The sequence below is a fragment of the Schistocerca piceifrons genome, chromosome 4 (genome assembly GCF_021461385.2).
Source record: "Schistocerca piceifrons isolate TAMUIC-IGC-003096 chromosome 4, iqSchPice1.1, whole genome shotgun sequence".
Lineage (NCBI taxonomy): Eukaryota > Metazoa > Arthropoda > Insecta > Orthoptera > Acrididae > Schistocerca > Schistocerca piceifrons.
Window position 1 is genome coordinate 413,605,101 of NC_060141.1, and position 9,589 is coordinate 413,614,689.

A 9,589-nucleotide genomic window follows, 5' to 3' on the forward strand; every position below is an offset into this window, starting at 1 on the left:
TTTATATTAATCACCTGAGTACAAATGGCAGCTTCCCCACTGCATTGCCCTTTTGTACCTTGTGTATGAGATACTTCCGCCATCTCAATATAAGCATATCGCGAGCCCATGACTTTTGCCACCTCAGTGTATGTGATAATAGTGGACGTGTCACAGCGTTAGTAGCTGGAATACGATGCCATGTGTTTACATTTTAAAAATTTTGTACGTGATGCCACTTCTCATGTTTTAACTACTACTACACGATCTTTTCCTTATGGGCTTGTAAAGCATTCGAGTCATATGTCTGCTCTTTTCCTACTCATCAAGCCATTTTTTTGAGTTATTAGTCTTGTGACTAGTTTGCTGCTATTCGTCATGAACTTCTCTCCCATGCCAACCTATTCATCCCAGAGTAACACTTGCAATCTACGTACTCAATTATTAGTTGCGTGTTTTCCAATCTCTGAATTTCTCTAAAATATTTACCCTCTACGGCTCCCTGTAGTACCATGGAGGCTATTTGCTCCTTTGCGCTTCCTGATAGTCTTATTTCCAAGCTACCTATACCAGTTTCTGCTAATCAATGGAATTTATGTTTTTTTTTTTATAAAAATTCTTATATAAGTTTCTCATGTTTGAAGTTTATTTTCTGCCAACGATAATCTCTACACTTGGTAGCACCATAATTTTTAATTAAATATTGTTTAATATGCTAAAATGGTACAAAATGACATATATCTGGTAGATTAAATCTGTTTGTCACACCGCAAGGAGAGCAACTAATTTTTTGGAGCACAGAATGATTCAGGTAAATTTCCTCGGTCTGACAGTGACATTCTTTTAGGATTATATTTACCTGCAGAGTAGAAGCTTCATGCTGAAAAAAGGGGCCTAAGCATCCATCTGTTATATTCTTTCTCTCAGGACTGTTGGTCATGAAGAGTCCCTTAGGTTCCGGGCGTAGGAAAATATCCGGAGCTATTCCATCTTAAAATTAATTCATGAGACATGTGTGGATATTCTCCCACTATTGTACTGTCTGTGAAAGGAAAATCTTTTGGTTAGAGTCCCTACCTACCAAAGGTTCATCTGTTTATCTAAATGTAGAAAAATTTTCACACTGGTTCATATATTAATTATATTTCGGTATGCCCTGCCTAATACGTATGTACTAAGTACACTCCTGTGTAACTAAACCACTAGTATAGCGAAGTATACACGTCTTCGTTACATATGAAAGTAGTCATTCCCTATGTTTTCATGATTTTTAGACATTCGGAAATCAATGCAAACAACATTTAATGAATGTAATGGGTCAAGAAGGCGCTCATTTTGCATACTGTAACTCCGACTGTTACACACTCACTATCGACTTTCTATCACTTTCCTTTGAAATGACACAATAACATATGAACTTACTTCGCCTTGATAAGACTGCAACCGAAGATAATTTTTTAGGATGTTGTGCTACGTGTTGGTGGTAGTAGTTTTCGGAGTATTTTTCTTGCCGTGGAAGTTTTTCTTTTGATTCTGTTCTAGTTTAAAAAATAACATTAATAATTTTCTGATCAGGAGAAGGTACAGTGACAGAAATATAACTGATAAGTGTTTATACATTCTCTTAGTAGTACAAAGCTCACACTGTCGTATTATTCTAGTATTTCTGCAAAAGTCTTCCAATCACAGTGAATGTGCTTCACTGCTTGCAGGTGGCATGAGACGAGATCTAAACACGCTATCTCCTGATATGATGTACGGTTTTCTTACATGTCACGTACAGCTTCAATATACCCTGTTAGTCTTACATGTCATGGGTCCCAGGCATGTGGGCAATACTCTAGAATTTGTCGCACGAGTGTTTTGTAAGGAATCTCCTTCGTAGGCTCCCTGCATTTTTAGCGTTCCTCATACGAACCGAAGTCTGTTTCCTGCCTTACATCTAACGTACATTTTTTTAGGACTGAGTGAGCCATTGTCATCACTACACTATCGCACTTCGAAGCTTGTGTGTCTGTCGAATAGTTCCAACTGTGACTCATCGCGTATTACGTTTTTTCATCAAAGACCCTCTAAATACTGAGGGAGCACTTTTTTCACATTTTACTTCATTATAGATAACAAAATCGTTTACAAATGGTCTGAGGTTTCTTTTAACAGCATCTGTTAAGTGACTTATGTACCTCGTGATCGTGACACTGCGCACCAATGCAAGATCAACTGACCACTTACGGCTCGATCAGTTTTCGAATGCGTAAGAGATGAGTGCCTTACTCTATACCTGTGAAAATGACCGATAAACAGTGACAGCCAGATGGTGAACAAACCGCCTGCAGACGAATACCTGACAAGTGTCGTGTTTATTCTTTCACATGCCTTTCCACTTTCCAAAGCCTCAAAAACTGGTCGCTAATACGTTTTAAGGGAGAAAGGTGGACGGAGGTGGGGAGAAAAGTACAGTTAACAAGTCAGAAGCCCCGAAAGGGTCACGGCGTGAGTAGCTTCGGTGAGCTTTCACGAGAAAGCATCGTTACATACGACCGACCGCAGAGACCTAATTTGTGTGGCTGCGGTGGCAGAGCACGTAATCCGCTAGTCCTCGATACCACCAGAGGTCTGTAATTATGCTGCCACGGCTTAATTATTTCAAGTGCTCAGTGATGGAACTCCAAGAAGAGGCTTGACGTTGCTTCCACTGTGCACACTGTGATTTTAATGCGTATTTCTTTCCGTAGCTGCCTGTAATCTCTACTCGAAAACTGTGTACAGACAATATCTACTAAAACGTCATTAATGATTATAGTGTCACATAGACGGCAAAAACTGTCTGCCTGTCTCCTTCGAACGTCTGTTGTGAAAGATTTATGAAACTACGTCTACATCTACACTCCAACGCGAATGTATGGGCCCGCTTTAGCTTTCAAACAAAGAAAGAAAATGATAGTAATCAAATATCACGTAATCTGATTAGACATTCAGAATCTTTTGATAATGGACAACCCACGGTTGTACTAATTTCTTTGATACCAGTTTTATTTCAAGTTCCTTTAATTTACAATTGCGATTTTGCTTGTTAATACAAAATTCTCATAGAAAGAGACGTTAATACATATTATAACTATTCTTGACGTATTAAGGAACCGAATACTGGAAACGGATTTCACATACGATCTTCTTGAGAGAAGATGACTTACTCAAAACGGCAGCAACGGTTTAAAACTCTTCTAGTTTAAACAGTTCCTTCTTCTTGCATGCAGAGGCATAGGGACACAGTAAGGACCGCTTTTCTGTCGATTGGGACTGATACAGAATGTGAATATCCTGTCGGTAAAAGACGTAATCAGTTCCCTAAGTGATAGCAGGTAGACTCGGGCCCCTGCCCCTTCAAGTAAATTGTCGAGGTCTCTCACTAGAGTGTGGCGCCTCCACAGTCATGAAAGACCGGACTGCCACCTGTCCAGCCTCATTCGATTTCAGCTTTGATACGGACGAATATATGCATTTTCATACCCGTCGCGGACTGTTTTGCTATGGGCACTCGCTACCTTACATTTAATAAGAGTTTAACTTGAACAGAACTCGGAAATGTCACCTGCGCACGTGTACCGCCTCTTTCGGACGGCGAGCGCGCATATCTCGCGCTACGACCACAAACTTGATGACGCCAGCCTTGCGGGAAGATTTCACCGTGACCTCCCATTTTGTCACCCTGATGGGTGTGTTGGGGTCCAGTTCTCTCTCTTAGGGTTAATCGAATACCCTGAAACATTCTTCGTGAGGCTCAGTACTGGCCTTTGCTGAGCGCAAGAAGTTGTGAGGTTCATGAGGACTTCATCCAAGGTCTATAATCATATACTCTAATTTATAAATAGTCTTGTTTATTTACTATTTTATTTTTATTTCCAAAGTCGCGTGACGTGACTGGTTGAGATAGCTGCGGCTCCCAGTCCACTGCCACTCTCAGAGATCTACCTATATCAATCCGACTATACTATTGCTTAACGTTAGTGAAGGATACCATCAAGTAAATATTGAGAACCTTTAATTTTTTAATACACCCATTTTATCTGTTAAACTTGCTATTGCGTATTTTCTCTACATCTCCATCTACGTCACCATCTACATATATACACCACAAACCATCGTATGGTACGTGGTGGGGGACATCCTGTACCACTACCAATCGTTTCCTTCTGTGTTCCACTGGCAAACAGAGCGAGGCAAAAACGACTGTGTATATGCCTCCGATTGAGTCCTAATTTCTCGTATCTTACCTTCGTGGCCCTTACACGCAACGTATGTTCTGCATCTACATCTACATGGATACTCTGCAAATCACATTCAAGTGCCTGGCAGAGGGTTCATCGAACCATCTTCACAATTCTCTATTATTCCCATCTCATATAGCGCGCGGAAAGAATGAACACCTGTGTCTTTACGTACGACCTCTGATTTCCTTATTTTATCGTGGTGATCGTTCTTCCCTATGTAGGACGGTGTCAACAAAATATTTTCGCATTCGGAGGAGAAAGTTGTTGATTGGAATTTCGTGTGAAGATTCCGTCGCAACGAAAAACGCCTTTCTTTTAATGATTTCCAGTCCAAATCCTGTATCATTTCTGTGACACTCTCTCCCATATTTCGCGATAATACAAAACGTGCTGCCTTTCTTTGAACTTTTTCGATATACTCTGTCTGTCCTATCTGGTAAGGATCCCACAACGCGCAGCAGTACTCTAAAAGAGGACGGACAACCGTGGTGTAGGCAGTTTCCTGAGTTGGCGGCAATGGAATTGCTCGGCAGTCAGCTTCAAATACCGGTTCTCTAAATTTTCTCAATAGTCTTCCTCAAATGAGCATGGGCTTCTCTCCAGGGACTCCCGTTTGGGTTCCCGAAGCATTTCTGTAACACTGTCGTTCGAAACTACCGGTAACAAATCTAGCAACCAGCCTTTGAATTGCATCACTATGTTCCCTCAATCCGACCTGGTACGGATTCCAAACACACGAACAGTACTCAGAAATAGGTCGCACTTGCGTCCTATATACGGTCTCCCTTCTCTAAAATTCTCTACAATTCTCTCAATAAACCAAAGTTGACCACTAACCTTCCCCACCATTGTCCTTACATGTTAGTTCCATTTCATATCACTTTGGAAAGTTACGCCCAGATATTTAAAGGACGTGACAGTGTCAAACAGGACACTATTAATGCTGTATCCGAACATTACGAATTCATTTTTCCTACTCATCCGCATTAATGTACATTTTTTACATTTAGACCTAGCTACCATTCATCACATCATCTAGAAATGTTGTCTAAGTCATATTGTATCCTCCTACAGTCACTCAATATCGACACTTTAGCGTACACCACAGTATCATTAGCAAACAACCGCAGACTGCTGTCCACCTTGTCTGCGAAATCATTTACAAATGGCTCTGAGCACTATGGGACTTAACATCTATGGTCATCAGTCCCCTAGAACTTAGAACTACTTAAATCTAACTAACCTAGGGACAGCACTCAACACCCAGTCGAAATCATTTACACATATAGAGAAAAGCAGTTCTGTCAGACTTCCCTGGGGTGCTCCTGACGATATTACTGTCTCTGAACATTCACCGCCAAGGACAACAAACTGGGTTCTATAGCTTAAAAAGGCTTCCCGCAACTTACATACCTGAGAACCTTCGTTAACAGTCTGCAATGAAGCACCATATCAAAAGCTTTCCCTAGCGAAGACGTGGGCTGAAAAATGGCGAATCCACTGAGATAAGCGACTTTATCAAAGAACAGATTATTATTACGCAAAGCCTGTGTTCAACTAAACTATGTGATCAAAAGTGTCCGAACATCTCGCTGAAATGACTTACAAGTTCGTGGCGCCCTCCATCGGTAATGCTGGATGACAGCTTCCACTCTCGTAGGCATCCGTTCAGTCAGGTGCTGGAAGGTTTCTTGGGAAATGGCAGCCCATTCTTCACAGACTGTTGCACCGGGGAGAGGTTTCAATGCCGGTCGGTGAGGCCTGGCACGAAGTCGGCGTTCCAAAACATCACTAAGGTGTTCTATAGGGTTCAGGTCAGGACTCTGTGCAGGCTAGTCCGTTACAGGGATGTTATTGTCGTGTAACATCTCCGCCACAGGTAGTGCATTATCAACAGGTACTCAACCGTGTCGAAAGATGCAATCGGCATCCTTGAATTGCTTTTCAACAGTGGGAAGCAAGAAGGTGCTTCAAACATCAATGTAGGCCTGTGCTGTGATCGTGCCGTGCAAAACAACAAGGGGTGCAAGCCCCCTCCACGGAAAACACGACCACACGATAGTACCACCGCCTCCGATTTTACTGTCGGCATTACACACGCTGGCATATGACGTTCACCGGGCATTTGCCATATCCGCACCCTGCCATCGGATTGCCACATTGTATACCGTGCTTCGTTACTCCACACAACGTTTTTCCACTGTTCAATGGTCCAATGATTATGCTCCTACACCAAGCGAGCCGTCGTTTGGCATTTACTGGCGTGATGTATGGCTTATGAGCAGCCGGTCGACCATGAAATCCAAGTTTTCTCACCTCCCGTCTAACTGTCGTAGTACTCGCAGTGGATCCTGATGAAGTTTGGAATTCCTGTGTGATGGTCTGGATAGATGTCTGCCTATTACACATTACGACCCTCTTCAACTGTGGGCGGTCTTTTGTCAGTCAACAGACGAGGTCGGCCTGTACCTTTTTTGTGCTGTAGGTGTCACTTCACGTTTCCACTTCACTGTAACATCGGAAACAGTGGACCTAGGGATGTTTAGGGGTGTGGAAATCTCGCGTACAGACGTATGACACATGTGACACCCAATCACCTTACGACGTTCGAAGTCCGTGAGTTCTGCGGAGCTCCCCATTCTGCTCTCTCACGATGTCTAATGACTACTGAGGTCGCTGATATGGAGTACCTGGCAGTAGGTGGGAGCACAATGCACCTAATATGAAAAACGTATGTTTTTGGGGTTGTCCGGATACTTTTGATCACATAGTGTTTCTCGAAAACGCCGAAAGTGGCCGAATGTCCACGTGCTGCTGTCGTGAGCATCTACAGAGAGATGTAGAAGGACAGTGAAACTACCACTAGGCGCCAGATGGTTGGACGTCCACGACTCTTCACAGAACGTGGCGTTTGGAGGGGATAGATTGTGATCTGTGGCATCTCTGCCGAAAGAGAACAATGCTAGTGCACGCACAAGTGTTTCGGAGCGCACTGTTCGTCACACATTGTGGAATATGGAGCTCCGTCGTAGGAGACCACCCCTATGTGTTCACATACTGACCAAACGACATCGTCAATTACGATTACATTGGGAACGGGACTATCAGCCTTCGATCGTTGATCAATGGGAATGTGTCGGTTCTTCGGGTTTATCACGTTTTTGCTACACTGTGTGGACGGTCGTCTCCACAAACGCCGTCATTGAGGTGAACAGCGGCTCAAAACTTGCGGCGCGCTACGGACGCAGGCTGGTGGGAGCAGCGTTATGTTACGGAAGACATTCTCCTGTGCTCGCATGACACTTGTGGTAGTAATCGAAGACACTCCGACAGCTGCAAACTATTTGCATCCGTTCTACATCTACATCATACTCCGTAAGCCACCTAATGGTGTGTGGCGGTACCACTATCTGATCCCTCAAATCCTGTTCCACCCGCAACTAGTGAGTGGGGAGAATGATTGTCTGTAAGCCTCTGTATTGTCTGTAATTTCTCGAATTTTTTACTCGTGGTCTATACGCGAGATGTGGGGGAAAGTAATATGTTGTCCGACTCCTCCTGAAAAGTGCTGTCCCGAAATTTCAGTAGTAGCTCTCTCCGTGATACACGACGCCTCTCTTGTAACGTCTGCCAGTGGAGTTTGTTTAGCATCTCCGTAACGCTCTCTCGCCAGCTAAACGATTCCGTGACGAAACGCGACGTTCTTCGTTGGATCTCCTCTCTGTCCTCTATCAGTTCTACCTGATAGGGATCCGAGATAGACGAACAATACTCAAGAATCTGGCGAACAAGCGCCTTATATGCCACTTCTTTCGTGGATGAATTGTATTTCCTTAAGATTCTTCCGATGAATCTGAGTCTGGTGTCTGCTTTCCACCCTATATGTTTTATATGCTCGATGTCTCCCCCTGCAGTGATGTCATTTTTCAGCAGTATAATTGTCGGTGCGTCGGAGCCAGAACTGTGCTACAATGGATTAAAGAGCATTATAGTGGAATCACGTTGATGTGTCGGCGACCAAATTCACCCTATGTAAACCCCATGGAACCCATCTGTGTCGCCATGGCGTTCCATCACCGCGTCCGCAAGTCAGCGGCCTGTTACTTACGCGAATTACATGACCTGTGCGTAGACATCTAATGCCACATACCTCCACAAACCTAACACAATCTGTCGGATCCGTGATACGCAGAATCAGTGATGCATTTCGTTCTAAAGAAGGACAAACGAGCTATTAAGCAGGAGGTCGTAATCTTTGGTTCATCAGTGTATTTGCTTTCTAATCTTTCAGTTCTTTCTCTACGCCAGGGGTGCTTTTCATTATGTCGTCCATAAGGGAGTCTGTTTGACGGTGAAATGACGGTATGTTTGTACAATTCTCCCGCATGAGTAACTTCTTGAACACGAAATAAGAAACGTCGGATTTGGTTTTGCTATCTCTGGAAATTTGGAAATTTGTGGTAAGCTTCTATGGAACCAAACTGCTGAGGTCAACGGCCTCTAGACTTACACGCAACTTAATCTAACTTAAACTAACGCTAGGGACAAACACCCATGCCCGAGGGAGGACTCGAACCTCCGACAGGTGGCAACCACGCGTTCCGTGACGAGTCACCTCAGACCGCACGGCTAACCCGCGCGGCGTTTTGCTGTCTCCAACTGCCACACCAGATTGGTCAGCAAGGGACTGTAGGGAAGCCTTATCAAATTTACATAGGACCAGAATTTTCTCGGGTTCTCTGCCAGATCTTTTGCTAAGGAATGACGGTGGTAATTGTTTTATGCTTCGCGCATAGGTATTTTCACAGGCGCACGAATCTCTGCTAACCTTCGCTTGTCGTCATTTGTGCGTTCTCTTCTGAATCAAAAGTACAACAGCCTCTGCTTCCTAAGCATTTTCAGGATTATGTTATTAAACCATGGTAGGTCTTTTCCAGCCTTAATCCACTTACTAGGCACATAAGTGTCCAAATCACGATTTACTATCTGCTTAAACCATGCCCATAATTCCTCTATGTCCATGTTACTGAAGCTTGGTGATGTCAATTCAATAAGTAACATGCTAACAACTACTTATTTTCTCTTTCTAGCAGAAACACTCTCCTAGTCTTCTTGACTGTTTTATTAACTTTCGTAAGCTTAGTTGCTATAATGACACCATGATCGCTAATTCTCGTTTCTATATTGACGTTGTCGATAAGGTCTGGCCTATTTTTAGTTACAATGTGCTGTCTGCCGAAGTAGCTGCTCAAGACTGTTTCCAGAGAAATTGTGCAAAAGTACTTCGCATGACTGTCTGCCTGTATCCCCGCAATGATTCCACAGACATCCCAATCTAT